Genomic DNA, 22538 nt, shown 5'->3' on the forward strand with positions numbered 1-22538 from the left:
GTAGAACATCTTTTAATAGGTAAATTGGCTATTTTGCTTTCTTTTACTGTGAAATGTCTGTTCCAAGTTTTCACCCATTTTTCTATGGATTTTCTGTTCTCACTGATGTGTAGAAGTTATGCACATATCCTGGATACTGACCTTTTGTCAGTTTTATCAATTGCAAATGTCTTCTCCTGGTTTGTGCCTTGTATTTTCACTCTTTGTGCTGTCTTTTGGTAAAGAGAAATTCTTTTGGGTTTTTTTTGAGGAAGATTAGCCCTGAGCTAACTACTGCCAGTCCTCCTCTTTTTTGCTGAGGAAGCCTGGCCCTGAGCTAGCATCGTGCCCATCTTCCTCTACTTTATACGTGGGACGCCTACCACAGCATGGCTTGCCAAAGGGTGCCCTGTCTGCACCCGGGATCGGAACTGGCGAACTCCAGGCCGCCGAGAAGCAGAGCATGCAAACTTAACCACTGCGCCACTGGGCCGGCCCCAGAGAAATTCTTAATTTTAGTATAGTGGGAGTTATAAATCCTTTCCTTTATGGTTTATGCTTTTTGTGTCTTATTTAAGAAATCTTTCCCTATTCCAAGTACTTAAGATATTTTTCTATATTGCTTCTAATAATTTCATAATTTTGATTTTCATGTTTAAATCTTAATGCATCTAGAGTTTATTTTTATCACATGGATAATCAATTTTCCCAGCATGATTTATTCAAACGTTCATTCTTTTCCCGACTGATTTGCTTTAAGTTTCCGTATATACATGGATCTATTTCTTAGCTCTCTATTCTGTTCCATTGGTCTATTTGTCAATCTTTCAACTAACACGTTTATAAATATTGATATCTAGTATTCTGGTAAAGCAAGTCCTCCAATCTGATACTTCTTTAGAAATGGCTTATCTATTCTTAGTCCTTTGCATTTCCACATGGATTTTAGAATTGGCTCACTGGGTTTAAATATAAATTGGGATTTTGACTGGAATTGCATCAAATCTGTAGATCACTTCAGATAAGTAAAATCTTCACAAAATAAGCCTTCTAACCCATGAACATGGTATATTTCTCTATGTAGGTCTTCTGTAATATCTTTCGATAAAGTTTTGTAATTTCTGTCGTAAAGTACTTGGACACTTATTACATTTCACCCTAGAACTTAATATTTCCTAATGCCATTGTAAATTTTATTGAATTACACTTTCTGTTGCTATCGTATAGAAATATAGTGACTTTTTAGTATATTTCACCCAATAGGCTTACAAAACTTTATTATTAATTCTAATAATTTATCCATTAACTAATTTTCCAATCGTTATACATTTTACTCTTTTTTCTCTTGCCATATGACACTTGCTAGAAACTTCAGTCCAATGTTGAAAGAAAGCAGATAATAGACTCTCCTTTTGTTCCGGATCTTAAGAAAATGCCTTCAACTTTTCAACATTGGGTTATACCAATATTTAAAGTGAAGAAACCATGCTGCTGAGAAGTAAAGCAGCTGCTCAAGATCATGAGGCCTCTAAGGGATAAACCCAGGCTTCAACATCAATCCAAGACCCATGTTCTTTTCTCAATTGTGTCAGTGCACAAAAAGGTTAACCAGGGAGACTTGAAACAGGCAGAGGCAAGGGAATACATTTGGATTTAAGACACTCTAAAGTGCAGTAAATAAAAATAAAAGCCTTTGAGCTTTGCTAATCCTTCAGAAAATCCTGGTAATCAGCTTCTGAGGGGCAAATATAGATATAATCCTTCCTTAAAATTGCCTGATGGCTCTCTGCTGCTCACAAGGATAAAGTCCCAATTCTCAGCAGGATACACTTCCAGATTTATAAATAGCCACTCTGTCCCAGAACACCTTCACCTCTGCACTATTCATCATTCCCCAAACTTGTTGTACATTTTCATGCTCCTGTGACACTGAGCATTCAGTCCTTCCCTATGTTGTACAATTAAGACTCCTAACCATTCATTCACTCAACCAACAAATACTTAGCAAGAGTCTAGAATGTGGCAAAAGTTGTGGTAAGCACTGAGGATACCATGATACAGAAAACAGAGTAAGTCCCTGCATTTTTCAAGGCTTCAGAGAAGAGGAAGCTGCAGGAGAGAAATAGAGGAGAGAACAGCAGTGTTCTAATTGTCTTTCCATACGCTTTAATTGAGCTTTTAATTGGTAAGCTGGGTTAATCATCCTGAAGTCCCCTATCTTCCCTATCCCTTTACTTCTTGTATTAGTCAGAGTTCTCCAGAGAAACAGAACCAATAGGAGGACGAATAGATATAAGTGTATACTTGTATACATGCATGTATACATACAGATGTATACAGAGAGAGAGATATTTATTTTAAGGAACAGGCCCATGTGACTGTGGAGGCTCGGCAAGTCCAAAATACGATGACTAGGCCAGCATGTTGGAGACTCAGGGAAGCATCACAGTTTGAGTCCAAAGGCAGTCAGTCTGCTGTAAGAATTCCTTCTTACTTGGGGGAGGGTGGGGGAGAAAGGTCAGTCTTTGCTCCACTAAGGCTTTCAACTGATCAGACAAGGCCCACCACCCACATTATGGAAGCCAATCTGCTTTACTCAAAGTCCACCAATTTAAATGTTAATCTCATCTAAAAAGTACTCTCACAAAAACATCCAGAACAATGTTTGACCAAATATCTGGGCACAAGGGCTCAGCCAAGTTAACAAATCAAATTAACCATCACACTTCTTATCCTTCCTATCTTTCCTACATCCTTGAATTCACTTTTTTTTTTTAAAGAGGAGAACTTGTGTAGGAGGCTGGAAAGAGGGCTAGAAAGAATAAAGGTCAAGGATAGCCATCTGATTCTCTCTTTTTCCTCCAGCTCAAACTGTGAGGACGGTATGGTTGAGGAAGGACTCAACTGTTCAGCCTGTTTAACGCTGAAACCCCAACAAACAGCATAGTCTTCACACTCACCTTCCTCAGAAGCTCCTCTTACATGCACAGATCACTCTGCCAACCTTGCTGCAACTAAGAAAGAAAAGTCTTCTACAGCAGAATATGACTTTTCCTTCTTAAGAGATGATAAATATAAAGTTGTTTGGGAGTTTTGTTCCCTTATTACAAACCCAAAAGGGCCCACATAGGACTTTCCACACTAAAAGAAATTTAGTTTTCAATCTGGAATAATAGAAATAACAGAAAATGATTATTTAAAGTCCTTTAAAATAAGAATATGGAAAATAAAAATATAGTGAATACAAAACAAGAGGGCCCTTTTGGGGATATTGGCAGCACATGTGTGTTTGTTTTTCTAAATATCTCTTCCAAACAGATTTCAAAAACCCAAATGCCAAATAAAAAAATGGATCCTGCTTGTAAAATCATGTAAAACAGTTTCTTCAGGATGGGCATAAAGCTCAGCTTACCTACAGAGAAATACCAGTCTATAAAGCATTGTAAGATAAGGGTGCAAACATACAAATCTGAATCCACCTTGGCTCAGCCGAATAGTTCACCATCAGAAGAGTTGACACTACCATCTAGTGGTTCATTTAGAGAAAAAACATTTATACCCTTCAAAGTGTTTCAACTAGATAGGCAATCTAGTAAATATAAATGGACTATTTTGTTCTGAGAGAAAATAGGCTGAGAGCAATAAAACAAACACTTAGGTATACTGTAGGCCATGGTGGATGGATGACCGGCTTGAAAGCTCTAGCTCTGAGTTCTTCTATTTATAGCTGTGTGATTTTGGACAAGCGTTACCTCTCCAAGCTTGTTTCTCATTTCTAAAATAACATGACTGCACTAGATTGGTGTTTCTCAAGTGGCAAGTTATAACACAATAGCCATACAATCAACCTCATGGGTCATGACGAGAATTTTTTAAAATTTAAACATAACAAAAAGTATATCAGAGCATCACAGGTTGTAAGAGTATTGCTTGATGAAGTCAATAAATGTACACATATGTGTTGTGTGAGTGTGTCTGTGCATGTGTGTGTTTCCTGGAACACAATATAAAATGTATCTGTTGCTATAGGTCACAGCCAAAAAAGTTGGAAAGCCTCAAAAATTCCTATCAGCTATAAACTACACATTCCTGTGAATTATGGCCATCCGTCCTGCTTCAGAGAACTGACACGGTTTGAGCCTGCTTAATGTATAGTCAGATGTCTGAAAGCCCTGTCTGCTGAGCAGCGGGACGTCTTCCTTTCTCTCTTACAGTAACTCCAAAAGACGCCAATCAAAACAGATAGAAACATTTGCCCAGTTTTGTTTGTGTTTTGTTTTCTTTTTCCAGAGACTACTACCAATCTTGCTAATGCGGTGTTTCTCACACTAATGGTCCAAGGCCCAACTGCCTGATTCACCTGAGCTGTGTGTATAAAATGGAAATTTTTGCCTCCCCTGTCTCACTGCCAGACCTACTGAATCAGAACCTCAGGGCATAGAGTAATCTGCACCGTCCTCAAGTACCCCAGGTGATTCTTATGCGCCCTCAGGTTTGAGAAATCGTAGTTTAATCTGCAGTGACATTTTTGAGAAGAGAGCTCTTAGCAAGTAATTTTGTTGATCCCTGTCCATCCCAACATCCTCTATCTGTGCTCTCTCTGTCCTTTCTTCCATGTACACCTCCCAAAAGGAAAGGATCCTGCTCATTCCCATCTCTGGAGGACAGATCTCTACTATCTACAGAGAATTAGGATAATGGAAGCAGCAGTAATTTCCAGGTATAAAATCTGTAATATCTAACATACAACCTGAGACCAAATAGGGTTTTCAATATATTAAGCTATACTGAACAGATATTAGACAGCAGTGGTTCATTTGCATAGGATCATGCTTCACACTTTTAAACAAAACCCAAATCCTTTCTCTCCCAAATTTCAAAATAAATACTTCTGAGTATTTGTGGTTGTATCTATCCTTACTACTCAAAGTGTGGTCATTATACGAGCAACATCAGCATTGCCTGGGAGATTGTTAGAAATAAACTCTCAAACTCTACATCAGAATCTGAATCATCTGCATTTTAACAAAAATCCCCCAGGTGACCAGTATGTACACTACAGTTTAAGAAGCACTGTTCAATGAACAGTGGATGGAAAACAGTCAATCAGTAAATGCACAAATGGCTATGGCCAGGATTTCTGATGAAGCTCACAGGAAAAAACAAAGGAATAGCTTCTGTGCATTCTATGGACTGAATGTGTGTCCCCTCCAAACTCGTATGTGGAAGCCTCGATCCCTAATGTGATGGTATTTGGAGGTGGGGCCTTTGAGAGGTAATGAGGTTTAGATGAGGTCATGAGGGTGGGGCCCCCGTGATGGGATTAGTGGCCTTATAAGAAGAGACACCAGAGCTTTCACTCCCCATCATGTGAGGATACAGTGAGAAGGCAGCCATCTGCAAGCCAGGGAGAGAGCTCATGCCAAGAATCGAATCTGCTGGCACCATGATCTTGGACTTCCCAGCAGCCTCTAGAACTGTGAGAAATAAATGGCTGTCGTTGAAGCCACCTAGTCTATGGTATTTTGTGATGGCAGCTCAAGCTAACTAAGACGAGCACTAAACACTCTTTTTTAACCTGAGAGCTCTTCTTCTTTTCAAAAAGTGGAGGGCCTAAGACTCATCCTGCCTGTGTAGGAAATCTCAGAGCAACACACAGGGGAGAGGCAGAGGGACAGAGAGTAAGAGAGAATTTTTAGAGAGGAACACAAATCATCATGCAATTATTGAAGGTTCTGCACTAAATGAAGTAGCTGCAGGTGGAGAGACTGAGAAATGGCTGCTATCAGTGTGAAGTCCCCAGTACAAGGAATCGAGCAAATCAACTCCAGGAGAATCAGACACAGAAAAAGCTCAAGGCCAACATAAACCAGTAAGATGCTAGAACAAGACTATAGCAGCATTTCTCTAATGACCATTGGAGGAGAGAGTCCATTATCTAGAGTCATCAAAGCAGGTATTATTGTTGTCTGGATGTTCACACGTTATATAAACCCGATAGCTGCTGTCACAATATTTTAGAAAAGCTGTATCTGTTTGGGAGAACTACCTAGACAGAAGGACACAATTTTAAGGCTTAAGAACTAAGGGCTTGATATTTTTGGTCCAAATGGAAAGTGATAATAAAGTCATAATTGGAATATCTTTGATATCAGAGGCCACTTATTTGTTAAGAAGTGTGGATGAAATGAGCCATATAGGAATCAAATGTCAACAAATGCCCAGTCAGACCATATATTCCATCCGGCTCTGGGAGCAAGACAATCCCCTTCCTATTATTAGGTGGTATCTCTCCTATGCTGATAGCTCCTGCCCTGCTCAAACTACCTGCCAGGTCTGAATCCACTTTTGGCTCTCTCCTTCGCTTGATTTTGTTCCCCTAGTTTGAATTAACCTTCAACTGTTTGCCAGGAGTGTGAATCTGACTTGAGACATTCACATGTATCAGGCAATCTATCAATTACATCTTCTTAAAGAAAGAAGCCTCTTCCAGAGCTTTCTGAAATGCTCCAATCTGGACTAGTTGCCCTCAATGCCTTGGTGCCTAACTCTCATCCTGGGACCTTTCTTCATCATCAATCCTGAGGGTGCCCTTGGTCTCATCTGCATCACCTATCTCTTCCTCTTCCTTGTTTTGGTGGAGCATATCTTCCAGTAACATTCTGGGAAAGGGTTCATGGTAGATAAAACATGACGCCTTGTAAGTATTAAATTTGCAAGTAATAAATGTCTTTATTCTACCTTCAGAATTGACTGATAATTTGTCTGGGTACAGAATTTGAGGTTAAACCTTGAAAGCATTGCTTCATTGCCTTCTAGATTCCAGTATTGCTTTTGAAAAATCTGAAGCCATTCTGATTCCTATTCTCTCTCTTTCTCTCTCTCTGTCTCTCTCTGTTTATAGGATCTTCTCTTTGTCTCTTGAGTTCTGAAAATTCACAATGACATACCTAATTAAATAGGATTGAAACTGATTTCTTTAGCTCTGGGGAATTTTCTTGACTTAATTTACAAATTTCTCCCCTCCATTTTCTTAGTTCTCTTTTTTGGAAACTCTAACCTTCAGCTGTTAGAACTATTAGAATGACATTCTAACGTTCTTTTCTCTCATTTTTCATTTTCTTTATTTTTTGTTCTATATTCAAAGGTGTGTTCAATTTCACGGCCCAACCTTTCTATTGAGTTTATCATTTTTGTGACATTTTTAGTTTCCAAGAATTCTCTTTTATTCCTTAAATATTCCTTTTATACTGTTCTCTTCTTGTTTCATTATTACACGACCTTCTCCTACCTGAGAATATTAATGATAATATTAAAACTTTTTTGCTCCTACCTCCTTTTTTGCTTTGCCTCTGTTTTCTCCAAGTTATTTTTTAAGTTGATCTTTCTTGTGTATACATATTTCCTCAAATGTCTGATAATATTTGGTTGTCTTCTCACAGTTAAGAGAGGGAGATTAAAAAGCTAACTGCAAGCTCTGAGTACCTGCATGGCACTTGCCCACCATAAGCTTCATCATTAGATATTTTGCAGGGCCTGTTTAGTTGGGAACTTCCAACGCCAGTATGTGATATGGTGTGCCAAAAGCTGTTTGGTATCTGACCTGTCAGCCATTCTTCTCTCCATCCTTGCTAACAGAACATTGATTTTTTTTTTTTTTTTAGGGTGGTAAATTTGCCCAATCTAAGGTATGAAACATGGTCTTGTGGGAGAACCTGCACAGTCTATAATATAGCATCCAAAGGGCACAGCAATACTTGGTCGTGGGTTGGGCAAGCATCAATACCAAAGGAGTACAATCCAGGGTTACAGAGCAGAGCAGAGATGGCAGATGGGCTCAAGGCCACATAGGTAGCTATATCATGATTCCAGGCTATATCTGTCCATTTGCAGCAAGACTACAGAAAGTGACCAGGGAGAGGGCGAATCGAAAGATGTAGGATGTACCAAAAGGTATCAGGTACCAAGCACAGTGGGGAGGGAAACTGAGACACAAGTCCACCCTACAAAGAAAGCCAAGTTTGGGGATTTAAGGGAAAGCTACAACTCAGGGACTACCTACACAGTCAGGACGCTTGTTGGAAAGCAAGCACTAGGTTGCTGATGTTATTGATTAGATGGCCACCACCTTCAGGACTGGCTCAGGAACTGGTGAAGGCCTGAATCTAATACAGGGGATCCCTTATCTGTAGAAAGCTAGGAAAGATATTGAGAAGAGGAACTAAGGCAGTGACAGACAACATAGGTAAAACATAGATTAAAGTAACATCTAGAGCATCCTAGAGAGGGTAAATAATTCACATAAAAACAACATGGGGGGCTGGCCCCGTGGCCGAGTGGTTACGTTCACGCGCTCCGCTGCAGGCGGCCCAGTGTTTCGTCGGTTCGAATCCTGGGCGCGGACATGGCACTGCTCATCAAACCATGCTGAGGCAGCGTCCCACATGCCACAACTAGAGGAGCCCACAATGAAGAATACGCAACTATGTACCGGGGGGCTTTGGGGAGAAAAAGGAAAAAATAAAATCTTTAAAAAAAAAAAAAACAACATGGTTGGAGCAAAAGACAAAGACTCAGGACTGATAATTAGTTATATGTACCATTATGACCATACCTACTATAAAATACGAAAATGCTTCCACACTAGTTGGCAAACAGCAGCTGCACTGAGCCCTCAAAGTGTCCCCTTCCCCTCACCCCAGCCCCTCCTAGACCTCCTCAGTGGCCCAGACCACCTCATGATCCAGCATATAAATGACCCAGCAGCAGGTCCCCTGAACCCTGCTCTAGCCACCATCTTTTCTGATAGTCAGTGCTCATGCAACATCAGTTATGAACCATTTTGCTATGTTCCTGGGTGGCTTAACCTAAATTGTGAATATAATAAATGTGTACCTGTCTGATTCATTGGATTGCATGCCAATGAACAAGTTCACAAACTGTTGCATGAACAACCCAACTGTTTAAAACCTTTATGAATGTCAGTGCAAAGATATTCTAAGAGGTCATGGAAACAATTTTCATCAATAGAGGAGCCTTCCTCACACTGATCCAAGGCAACTTGAAAGCTCTCTGGTCTTAACAGCTATCCTTTCTGAGTCTATGAGACATCTCTAGGATTTTCCAACCTAACAAGGTCCAGTAAAACACTTTCAAATTTAAGATACAAATTCAGGTTGGGACTTTCTGTGAAAACACTGCACCCTCCAATGAACTCATTAAAATGACAGGAAAGGGAATTATATACTTGTAAGGTATAACATATAAGGACAAAGAGATCAGGAGAAGAGATCACCACCACAAAAATGAGGAAGACGGAAAGCAAAGAGAAGAGTGGTAACTTACTTGGAAGACCTGAGAAGTTTGAATTTGAGCTGGCAGAGGAGAAAGTCAACAATCAAAGCAAACTACATTGCATTGCCACCAAAAGGCTTGGGAATTGGCAGCATGAGGCGTCTCTAGAAGTAGGAAGAAGAGGGTGGTGGCATGAAAATGGGACTAAGAACATGAAGCTTGGTTGAAAATCCAGTTCAGGAGTTAGACAATCCTACAACTCTGCCCCAACTCTAGTCAAGTAACCATGGCAAAGACCATCACAAAATATTGAAGGTTTATTCTCTAGAGAGGGTAAAACAGAGGATCTATGGTTTGAAGGGCACTAGCCACAAATTAAAGTGAGGATTTTATAGTAAAACAAGAAGATAATTTAACAAAACAAAGATGTCCAGTGAAGATTTTTTTAATTTTTAAGTTCAACTAGTAACCAAAGAAATATAAATTAAAACAGCAAGATGTAATTTTTCCCCTAGTAAATCAGCAAAGACTAATGATAATACCTGGTGTTAATGAGAATGTAGGCAAACAAACTCTCTCACAGTTTGCTGGAAGAGGGTAAATTGTAAAATTTTTCTGAAGGTTATATATATCAAAAATCTTAAAAGTGGGACCCAGCCACTCAACTAAGTATGTATCTTGCAGAAGTAAGAATAGGCATGAAAATATTTAAATAAAAGAATGTTTATAATAAGCAAAAAGAAAATCTGGAAGCAATCTAAATGCTCAACAACACACAGTAGACTAAATAATTATATATTTATACAATGAAATCACTGAGCTAGATATTTTGTTTGCCTCACATCTGCACTGATCCACCCAACACTTGCTGGGTACAGCTTCAATCTCCACCCTTCTCCACTTTCTCCACTCTTTTCCTCTTCCTCAGTGTCTTCTAAGGTTAATCTTTATAGACTGCATCTAACAGGTCCCTTACCATCTGGTTTCAGGTTAGGTTTGGCAGATGGAAAGCATCAGCCAAAGATGGATGTTCTGATCAAAAATGGAAGGAGAGAGGTCAGGGTACTTATTCCTCCTTCTCCCTCCCTGCTGGGCCATATTTTGGCAGTGGTGATGTGCCTCTACTGAGGACCACAGGTTCTCAAGGGGCTGCTGTAACCATTCCCTCCTGCAACCATTCAGGCCTAGGGAGAATAATGGCTTCCCTGTTGCTAGCCCTGGCTGTTGCAGTATACTTCAACCCTTCCTAAACTCTCTTAAATTATCCATTTTAAGTAAAGCATCTATTTCCAGATGGGATCCTGACTTTGCTGCCACTGAATATAATGTTTCACTTCTAGATGGTAAGACATTGTATGGGCTTACCACAATTTGTTCAACCAACACCCTACTGAAGAATCTTTAAACTGTTTCTAATCTTAGTGAGGAGTCTGACTCCTGGCCAGAACTCTATGTTTGATCTCTCAGGCCTAACCGCAGGCAATTATAAAGGCTTTACCTGGCAAGTCTCTTGGGAAGGGCTGCCCTCCCACACCAGACTTGGTGTACAGCCAGTGCCCTGCAGTCTCGGAAGGGAGGTATAGTCAAGGATTCAGGCCCCTAACCAACCATGCTCTTACATATATCTGCATTCCTAGCCCAGGCACCTCTATTTGGAGGCCTCTTTATCAGGAGCCTTTCACAGACACCTCTGCTGAGACCTTCTTATGTGGGGGGGGGGGGAGAGGAATCTTGAAGACGTTTTCCTCACTCTGGCTCAGTACTCAATGAGTACTATCTTTCCATCTCACTCCCTTCCCTTCTCCCTACCCCCAACTCCTGGGACCATAAAATGGCAGAAGCCTTTTCCTTAGGGCCTCCCTTGGCAGTGAGAAGATCCTCACGCCCTCACATCCTCACATCTGCACTGACCCTTGCTGGGTGCTGTTCCATGGGGAAGAATGGAACTCATGGGGAGCCCACGCTTTCTCTTGGTCAGCCTCTTGCTTATACTAGAGAGGTAAATAATGAAAGGCTTGACTGTTAATTTCATTTTGACAGCTCAGCTCTCTACAGCTCAGCTCTTGACACTTTCCTACTATAAAGACCGCTACAGAAAATAACCTTATGTGTGTATAATGTGTCATGTGGGAGTATATGATAAAATAAATTCCGAGAAGTGCAATTCTGGTCAAAGAGTAAATGCATGATTTTGATACCTACTGACTAATTTGTCTTCATAGAAATTGTATCAGTTTACTCTCCCCCAGCATTGTATAAGAGTGCCCTGGGTAACTTATTTACACTGTCTGTGAAATAGTTTCCTCCTCCGTAAAATGGGCATAAAAATAGAACCTACTTAATATGGTTGCTGTGAGGATTGAATTAGTTATTACAAGTTAACTGTTTACCCACTTTGACCACTCTTATTTAACATAGTATTTGAAGACCTAGTCACAGCAATCAGGCAAGAAAAAGAAATAGACGGGATCCAAATCGGAATGGAAGAAGTGAAACTGTTACCATTTAAGATGACATGATTTTATATGTAGAAAATGCTAACAAACCCACCAAAAAGCTTTTAGTAATAATAAATGAATATGGTAAAGTCGTAGGATACAAAATCAACGTGCAAAAATCAGTTACATTTCTATACATTAACAATGAAGTAGAAGAAAGAGAAATTAAGAATAAAATCTCATTTACAATTGTAGCAAAAAAGAAGAAAATACCTAGGAATAAATTTAACCAAAGAAGTGAAATACCTGTACACTGAAAACTATAAAACATTGTTGAAAGAAATTGAAAAAGACACAAAGAAATGGAATGGTATTCTGTGCTCTTGGATTGGAAGAATTAACATAGTTAAAAGGTCCATACTTCGTAAAGCAATCTACAGATTCAATGCAATCCCTATCAAAGTTCCAATGACGTTTTTCACAGAGATAGAACAAATAATTTTAAAATTTATATGGAATGAAACGTCCCAAATAGCCAAAGGAGTCCTCAGAAAAGAAGAACAAAGCTGGAGGCATCACACTCCCTGATTTCAACATGTACTACAAAGCTATAGTAATTAAAACAACATGGTACTGGCACAAAAACAGATCACACAGGTCAGTGGAACACTATTGAGAGCCCAGAAATAAACGCACAAATCTACGGAAAGCTAATTTTTGACAACAGAGCCAGGAACATACAATGAAGAAAGGAAAGTCTCTTCAATGACTGGCATTAGGAAAACAGGATAGCCACATGCAAAAGAATGAAAGTAGACCATTATCTTATACCATACACAAAAATTAACTCAAAGATGGATTAAAGACTTGAATGTAAGACCTGAAACCATAAAAATTCTGGAAGAAAATATAGGCAGTACACTCTTGGACATCAGTCTTAGCAGCATATTTTCAAGTACCATGTCTGACGAGGCAAGGGAAACAATAGAAAAATTAAACAAATGGGACTACATTGAAGTAAAAAGCTTCTGCAAGGCAAAGGAAACCATCAATAGGACAAGAAAGCAACACAACAAGTGGGAGAAGATATTTGCACACCATATATCTGATAAGGGGTTCATATCCAAAATATATAAAGAACTAATACATCTCAACAATAAAAAAACTAACCACCCAATTAAAAAATGGGCAAAAGATCTGAATGGACATTTTTCCAGAGAAGATATACAGATGGCCAACAGGCACATGAAAAGATGTTCAACATCACTCATTATTAGGGAAATGGAAATCAAAACTACAATGAGATATCACCTCATGCCCATCAGAATGGCTATAATTAACAAGACAAGAAATAATAAGTGTTAGAGAGGATGTGGAGAAAAGAGAACTCTCATACACTGCTGGTGGGAATTAAAACTGGTACAGCCACTGTGGAAAACAGTATGGAGATGCCTCAGAAAATTAAGAATAGAACTACCATACAGTTCAGCTATTCCACTGCCAGGTATTTAGCCAAAGACTATGAAAACACAAACATATAAAGATATATGCACCCCTATGTTCACTGCAGCATTATGCACAACAGCCAAGACTTGGAAGCAACCTAGGTGCCCATCAAGGGAAGAATAAAGAAGATTTGGTATATATACACAATGGAATACTACTCAGCCATAAAAAATATGAATTCTCACCATCTTTGACAACATGAATGGACCTTGAGGGTATTATGCTAAGCAAAATAAGTCAGAGGGGAAAAGTCAAATAGCGTATGATCTAACTCATAAACAGAAGATAAAAACAACAACAAACAAACACATAGAGACAGAGATTGGATTGCTGGTCACCAGATGGGAAAGCGGGGGTTGGAGGAGGGCAACAGGGGTGACTGGGAACATATGTATGGTGATGGATGGTAATTAGTCTTTGGGTGGTGATCATGATGTAATCTACACAGAAACTAAAATATAATGATGTACACCTGAAATTTATATAATGTTATAAACCAATGCTACCTCAATTTAAGAAAGGGGAGGCCAACCCCATGGCCTAGTGGTTAAGTTGGGCACACTCTGCTTTGGCAGCCTGGATTCAGTTCCCAGGTGCAGACCTACACCAATCATCAGTGGCCGTGCTGTGGCAGTGACCTACATACAAAATAGAATGGCACAGATGTTAGCTGAGGGCAAATATTCCTCAAGCAAAAAGAGGAGGATTGGCAACAGACGTTAGCTCAGGGTGAATCCTCCTCAGCAAAAAAATAAGTTAACTGTTTAGAATGGTGCTTGACTATTATTATTTCCTTATACCCTTGACAACATCAAATGCCATTATATTTTTGCCACTCAGATGAAAAATGGTTTCTCAGTATAGCTGTAATTTGTATTTCACTTAATATGCATGAAATAAGCATTCCATTGTGTGTTAAAAACCAGGAAGCTCTTGATACTGATGTGGAAATATCTCCAAGAAGCCTTATTAAGTAAAGAAAGCAAGGGGCAAAATAGCATAGTACGCTAACATTTGTGCATAAGAAGGGGAAAAATAATATATATACATATTTGTTCATATGTGCCCACAATAGCTCTAGAAGAATACACTGGAAACTGGTAACGTTGGATCCTGGGGTGGGGGAGGAGTTGGAGGGGTGGCTAGGGCAAGGATAGGAGAGAGTCTTTTCATATGTTTTTGTACCTTTTGAAATTTGTGTCTTGTGAATTCTTTACATATTCCCCTACCACCACCAAAAAAAGTTTTTTGAATATAAATGTTTTAAAAATATTTTTCAATCATTGTAAAAAGATCTTTTTAATGACATGAAAAATTTTCATGGTAAGTGTTAAGAAAAAGTAACAAATTATAAAACAGAAATGTATATACAATCCAAATCTAGTAATCATATATGCACAGAAAAAAAAGCCTGGAAGGATATAGTCAAACGCTTTAACAATAATTATCTCTGGATAGTGGAGTTACTAGTCATTTTTATTTTCCTTTCTGTGTTCTTTCCTATTTACCCAAATTCTCTGCTTTGAAAATGTATGACTTTTGCAGCTAGAAGGAAATGTTAGCTTTAAAAGGATATTATATGCAGCAATAATAAAGACATAAACTCATACGACGTAAATAAATCTCAGACATAATTTTAAATAAAAGAAGCCACACACAAAAAAAGAGTGCTTATTATATTATTCTATTTATAGGTTTTCAAGAACAGGCAAAATTTATGTTGATCAAGGCCAGATTAGCAACTACCTGTGTGGGGAGAATGGCTATGACTGGAGGGGGTATGCGATAGTCTTCTGGAGCATAAGAAATACCCCATGTCTTGATCTGCGGGGTGGTTACACCGGCGTGCACATATGTGCAAGTACCATGAGTTATACACTCAAGATTTGGCCCCTTTATGTATGTTATATCTCACTTTAAAAATTAAGTCTAGAAGGATATATTCCTGAACACATACACACAAAGATATTATGAGTTATATATGCCATATCTCAAGAGAAAAATAGCGGAATAGGGATGTTCCAGGGAACATGCAATGAATGGTAGAGAAAGAGGATGGACTTTGGAGTCAGATAGACCTAGGTTTGAATTCCAGTTCTACCACTTATTAGCCCTGTGAATTCAGGCAAGTACTTAATTAGCCTCTCCCTGTTTCAATTTCCTCATCCGTAAAAATGGGAACAATGAAAGTACCAACCTCACAGGATTATTGTAAGAATCAAATGAGATACTGTATGTGAAGTGCTTAAAAGAGTATGTGTGTCACAGTAATTATTCAGGAAAAATTTCTTCTGCTGCTAAAGGTAAATGTAGAAGTTCTCTTTGTTGATCCAACACATGACATGCCTGTGCATGGCTCCCACTTGCACACGCACGCACACACACAGACACATACACACAGATTCTCTACAAATGTTTCTATCCTACTGCCCAAAACTGCCATGAAACAAAGCAAAACGAACGAGCCAGGGTGATAACATTTCAGGAAAAGAATAAGGCATTAGACAAAAATATATCAAAATATGCATATTTGGATTTGTATAAAACATTCTGCGAAGTTTCAAATGAAATTTTCAGAAATCCTAACAGCAAAAGAATGTATTTTAATATTCAGAAAGAGTATTCAAAATTATCGCTTAGATTACAAATAGAAAACTGGAAAACACATCAGAAAACTGACATACAGATTTATAAACGCAATTGTCTTCCCTATTTGGAGGTGTTAAGATCAACCATTAAGTAGGCAGTGAAGAATATTAGACGTTCATTTGTAATATTAATAAAAGCTGAAACACACCTTGGGAATCTTTTGCTTGGTCCAAAGGGAAGAAAACAGTAATAACTCTTTTTCATAGATTATTAATTTGAATTGTACATCTGGGCCTGGGGAACCAGAAATATATCAGTGGATCAATGGCTAAAAGAGCCAGCACTCTGAAGAGAATATTCTAATTGTAAGATTTGAATGATAATGAAAATACTCAAAGGAGTCTCCTGAAAAAGATTCTCATCAGCAGACAATGCAAATTTTAAGGGAAAGTGTGATATTTTAGGGATAATTTAAAACTCCAAGAGACAATAAGACAAACATCTTCCCATGTTCAAAATTTAAAACCCAGGTCGATGGGGTTTTTTTTATCACTAAAAACCATTAGTTTAATTTTCTGAGGCAAAGAGAGTCCAGAAGACATATATAATAGAAACAAACAACTCTTGTGTTACTCAATAATATTAATAATAGTCAAAACTTATATCCTACTTCCCCCGTGCCAGGCTCGGCTCTATGTACTTTTCATATATTTACTAATTTAATGAGGTAGATACTGTTATTATCCTTACTTTACAGATGAGGAAACTAAGGAATAGAGAGATTAACTAACTTTCCCAAGTCACACACTAATGAATGACACAGCTATGATCTGAATTCAGTCTTCCAACTTCAACATCTACTCTCTCACCATCCAACCATTTAACTAAAGGTATTAAAAAGTATGTAAGCTCAGTGATAAGTCATGTTGATAGCATGTATTCTTGATATAATGTGATGAGAATGGCAGTCTTCTCTGTGGTCATCCTCCCCCAAATCCATAACCCCTGTCTAACCGTAAGAAAAACATGAGACCACCTCAAATTGATAGGCATTCTACAGAATACTTGACCAACCCTACTCAAAACTGTCAAGCTCATCAAAAGCAAGCTAAGTCCAAAACGCTGTCACAGACCAGAGTAGGCTAAGAAGACAGTAGGATTAAATGCAATGTGGCATTGTGGATGGAATCCTGGAATAGAAAAAGGACATTAGGGAATAACTAGAAAATCTAAATCCTGGGATTTAGGTAATAGTAATATACCAACGTTGGTTCCTTAGATGTGACAAATCTAGCACCGTAATGTAAGATGCCAATAAAACAGGAAACTGGGTGAGGGGATATAGGAACTCTTTGTATAATCTTTGCAACTTGTACATAAATCTAAAACTACTTAAACATCAAAAGCTTATTTTTTTAAGTATATAAGCAACTAATTTGGTGTTTACTTCCCATCTCCAACCATCCCTTGAGGTATTTCTTTGTGAGATGTTGAATAGATAAGCAGCTGGTGTCAGAAAAACACAAAGAAGGAACCAAATGAGAGTTTTCTTTCCCATGCCAGGGAGCTAACTCCAGGCAAAGAGGGTCAGGTCTTCTTTTACAATTAAATTTTTTGATTGAGGTAACATTGGCTTATTACACTATATAAATTTCAGGTGTACATCATTATGTTTAGATTTATGTGTAGACTACATTGTGTGCAGCACCCGAAGTCTAATTGCCCTCCATCACCCAATAAATGGGGCCTTTTACCCCTTTGCTCTCCCCGCTCCCACTTTCCCCTCTGGTAACCACCAATCTATTCTCTACGTCTGTGTGTCTGTTTGTGGTTATTGGTGTTATTTTATCTTCCACATATGAGTGAAAATCATACGGTATTTGGCTTTCTCTGTCTGACTTATCTTGTTCTTAGAGAAAGTCCTAGGGAATCTAGCCAAAAGTCCTGAAGGCAAAATAAAATAATATGTATTTATCCATCTCTTTTTTACCAACAAGGATGTGATTTGTGCCCTACACTCAACCTAAGTGTATTTTAAAATTAAGTACTGACAATTCTAAGTGGTATTTCCATGTTTCCTCTCACAGTTACTACTATACAAACAGACCTTTTATACAGTCTTTCCAGGCACCAAGTATAACTATGAGGTTTTATTCCATAATATGTCGGATCCTTTGGAAAACCAACTCTGACTAAACCCTGAGGAGATGGCAGGAAGCCCTGGTGTTAGCTCAAGGAGAAGGCCCACACTAGAATGTAGGGGAGGAAGGCTTTTGTAACCAGACAAACCTGATCGGTGGGCAAGAGTTAGCCAGGAAATAAGCATTCTAGTCAGAAAGAGCAACATGGACAAAGGCCTAGAGGCAAGAGAGCACGGTGAACTTGCAGTTTTCAGAACTGCAGTAATAAATATGCTGACTATAAAGTGTATGATGGGAGGTAGAAGAAAGGCAGCTGGAGAGATAACCCTTCAAATATGTTTCAGGATATATTTCAGGAAGAAAAAGTCTATTATGGACAAATATGAAGTCACACGCACAAAAAACATTAACTGTATATGGAGGAATAGACTTCAGACAGGCCTGAAGCCAGGGGTGATACGCCAAAGAAAGTGACCTTCAAGTCACTCAATGTCTCAGTAAACAATTTACATAGATGAAATGTATTCATATGTTGTGCTATATGCATACCATGGACTACTATACAGCAGTGAAAATGAATAAACTATAGCAACACCATCAACATGGAAGAATCTAAAATCAATGAGCAAGCTACAGAAGAATACATAAGGTATGATTCCATTTATATAAAGTTCCAAAATGATGCCATGTTAACTAGACTTATGGTGATCATCAAATCATTATGTTGTACACCTGAAATTAATATAATGTTATACGTCAATTATACCTGAGTAAAAATAAATAAATAAAGGTAAAAAACACGCAAAACTAAATAATACATTATTTATAGATACATACATAGGTGGTAAAAACTTATCAGGAAAAAAAGGAATGATCACCCCAAAGTTTGGAGTACAGGCCAACTGACGGTAAGGAAAGAGAATGACAAGGACATGCAGTGAGCTTCAAAAATACTGGGAACATAAAACTATTTCTTAGTTGAGTGGTGAGTACATAGTTACTTATATTGATAATTTTTTTTTTGAGGAAGATTAGCCCTGAGCTAACTGCTGCTAATCCTCCTCATTTCTCTGAGGAAGCCTGGTCCTGAGCTAACATCCGTGCCCATCTCCCTCTACTTTATACGTGGGACGCCTACCACAGGATGGCATGCCAAGCAGTGCCATGTCCACACCCGGGATCCGAACCAGCGAACCCCGGGCCTCCGAAGCAGAACGTGTGCATTTAACTACTGCGCCACCAGGCCAGCACTATTTATAATTTTTTAAAGGTATATATAGTATACATACTTTTATATGCATGATATATTTCAGAATTTTTAAGAAAGAGAAGAAAAAGTTAAAAAAAAAATCTAAGCAGCCCTAAGTTTATAGATTAATATCCCAAAATAAACTATGTTACCTCAGACAAGTTATTCTCTGTGCACCTTGGTTCCCTGATCTGCAAAGATGGAGAAACTGAGTCTCACAGAGATTAACTGTATTCCTAACACCTACCTCTCAAGATTATTATGAGCATTAAATGAAATAACATATGTGAAAGCACGTAGAACAATTCCTGGCACATAATAAGCAGTTAATAGATATTAGAGGTCTCCCTTATTTTTATTATTATAGCAGATATTTAATAAGTGCAAATTTCCCTTCTGTCCTTTCTTTCAGAAAGGGAAGAGGAACCAGTACAATCAAGGTCCATTCTGAATTCCAGCAGAAGAATCGGGCAGAGGCTTTAGTGTTCATAGCTGCATTACTATTGTATTTCTTCAATTCTAAGATGCACATTTTGTGGCATTGTAATGTTTCTAAAATTGGGATTGCATCTTCTAATCAATGTACAATTTAATATAGGAGGTTTTACCTCCTAGAAACATCTTATTAAAACAAAGATATGTCTTAAACTTGATTGTGTCCCAGAATCGAGGAAATAAAGTAATTATGCTGCTGCCATAGCAGACATGACAGTTTTAAGACAAGAATAGGTAAGCAACTAGGGAGTAGAGGCCAGGCCTTAGCAAAGCCACCATGATGGTCATAACCTTAAAAGATCATGAGTTTTCTATTAATAGCTTCATTGCCCCCAAGCCTCTGAAGCCTGTGGATACAAGTAAGTCAAACTGCTTGGGCCCCACATTTTGCTGGTTCTAAACCCTCAGTGCCGAAGCTTCAAGACTTCAGCCCCCGACCCCAGGTCTCCCCAGTGACTTCTGGGAATCCTCTATGCTCAGGGCCAGCCCTTCCATTTGCTTCAGCTCTGTCCTTTCTGCAGATGCCCTCTCTGTTCCCAGTGTATCTCCTGGTACTAAAAATCTGTGCATCCTCCAGATGTAATTTCTTGCTAAATCTTCATGCTGAGTTAAGGGTCAAGTAATCTGGGTCCCCTGCAGACATTTTAGCAGCAGTCTATGTCTTTGTTGGAATTGCTGTAATTCAGGAAATGTGCTGGTTGGGAAGAAAGGTGATAAATGTGAAGCAAGTGTCAATCTTGTCTTTTTACAACCCCCTGCTCCCTTTTAAGGCATCCTCCAAATTTCTAGATCTGGACTAGAGAAATACACCAAGCCCTCAGTTCCTCGGTAGAGCACAGACGACCTACATCCATCAGCCTGTTACTGACCAAGTCTTTTCTGGCTCATGCGCCAGCTTTGCCCACTTTCTTCTCTTAGATGACTCCCCACTGTTGCCCCTAGGACTTATCTTCATCAAGCTATCTACCAATATGTAGAAAGAAAACAAAGATCAAAACTTCTGGGAAGGGAGAATCTGTTCCCCCCACTTTCCTCATCCAAATGAGAAAAGGGAGTAAGGACAACTTCCAGTGTGAAATTCCCCCAAAGTCTGCCCTTATTGCCCTTCATTTAGCTTAGTTCACGGGCTTCTCTGCCCTTCATCTTCAGCATTAAGAGGGCAGTTTCTGGTTCAGAGTGTAGGAGAAATTCTGGAGCCATTAGCGTTTCTTTAAGCATTGAAGTATAAGTCCATTCTCTGGCAAAAGATATAGTGTTTAAGGAGCCCTTGCGACCCTCTGTAGGCCTTTATATCTACAGTATTCAAGTTTCCAACAAGAAGAATCTTCATTTTTAATCTAGGGATGTTCCTTCATCTTTTGATCATTTTTCTTTCTTCCCTTCTCTCCACCCCTCCATCTCCCTGTCATTCCTATTCTGCCTCTGAGGATCTGTGCACAAAATTCCTCTTAAGAAGCCCCTTCATCCCATACATATCAACTCACACAGATGGACACTTGGCAGGAGGAGGATGCTGGTTCTTCAGAGTCAACCAGATTCTGAATTTTAATTTGGTCCTCCCAGGGAATCTTGCCACAATTATACATACCAACAAAGAGGAGGAATAACAATGAGTAATAAGCTCCAATTTAATATCCTGATAATAAGTTTGGGCTTCAGAGAGGAAAATTCTATTCTGCAATATACCTATTTTCTTTCTTTTTTTTAAAGATTGGCACCTGAGCTAACAACTGTTGCCAATATTTCTTTTTTTTTCTTTTTCTCCCCAAATCCCCCCAGTATATAGCTGTATATTTTAGTTGTCAGTCCTTCTAGTTGTGGCATGTGGGACGCCGCTTCAGTGTGGCCTGACTAGCAGTGCCGTGTCTGCGCCCAGGATCCAAACCAGCAAAATCCTGGGGCGCCTAAGCGGAGTGCGTGAACTTAACCACTCGGCCATGGGCTGGCCCTGAACTATTTTCTTAAAAGCTAATTAGTCCATGTAGGAGGGCTGCTGAAAGGAAATGTCATCCTGGTCCTAAAGGAAGATCAACTCAACTACCGAAATATGGCGATTGCTAGGAATACCGTTTGCAGCTGTAAACTGCAGCAAATACTCCAGTTCATGCTGGAGAATATCTATGGGGTGGTGACTCACTGCATATATTATTGATGGAGCTGGGCTACGATGTGCGATAGCGTGAAAATAACTCGTGAACTGAAATCAGACACAATATTCTGGCCTTCCACGAGAAAAGCCCAACTACCAATTTTCCCCTCATACTCATGAAACATTCTGACTGGATTAGGGTTTCAACTATATGCCTTATTTTCAGGCTCAATTAAATATTTAAACACTTCTCCTGGCATTCAGCTAAAATGAACAAAATGTTCATGGTAGCAGTTCTGTAGTAATAGAAATAAAGCTCTAGAAAACTCGCTGTGGTTAGATCTAGCAGTGCAAATGACCAGACTGCAGGGTGAGTTGTCAGGTCTTTAGAAGCAATCTGAACCACCAAGGTGGACTACTTTACAAGTCGATGCAATCAGGAGGCTCCATATTGATCTTTTATAACAAAAGAAGTCAAATGGTTAAACCTGCTCGCACTGCTACAAGTCCCTAAACATTTCTAGACTCAGTATCAATTACTACAATCTCGCGTCTTCATCCCCAAACAATCCGGACCTGGTGAAGTGTACGGCTTTGCTTTTATATTGAAATTTCAATAATCTATTCACAAAACATAACATACAGGCTTCTGAACACGGAGAAAAAAAAACATCAGTTTGCTGTACCATCTACCTTTACGTTTACAGGGGATTCATATATATCCATCACCTTTCCTAGAGAAATACTTCAAAGTTCAT

General features: G+C 38.9%; 2 protein-coding genes across 8 annotated transcripts in view; one reads left to right on the forward strand and one right to left on the reverse strand.

Annotated features, from left to right (window-relative positions):
• LOC102147868 (FERM domain-containing protein 3) overlaps nucleotides 1-22538 on the forward strand; it is a 277621-nt gene that overhangs the window by 56734 nt on the left and 198349 nt on the right. For 3 of the 7 annotated variants that reach the window (XR_011431339.1, XR_011431322.1, XR_011431332.1), the window contains one exon: nucleotides 19609-19844. The exons of the other annotated variants lie outside the window; for them this stretch is intronic. The gene's annotated coding sequence lies outside the window, so the exon portion shown is untranslated. Of the gene's footprint in view, nucleotides 1-19608; nucleotides 19845-22538 lie in introns of those variants that run through there. 7 annotated transcript variants of the gene reach the window in all.
• The window catches only part of LOC138920328 (spermatogenesis-associated protein 31D4-like), a 40591-nt gene that overhangs the window by 15499 nt on the left and 2554 nt on the right, over nucleotides 1-22538 (reverse strand). The gene's annotated exons all lie outside the window — the stretch shown is intronic.

Source organism: Equus caballus, chromosome 23 (genome assembly GCF_041296265.1).
Source record: "Equus caballus isolate H_3958 breed thoroughbred chromosome 23, TB-T2T, whole genome shotgun sequence".
Classification (NCBI taxonomy): domain Eukaryota; kingdom Metazoa; phylum Chordata; class Mammalia; order Perissodactyla; family Equidae; genus Equus; species Equus caballus.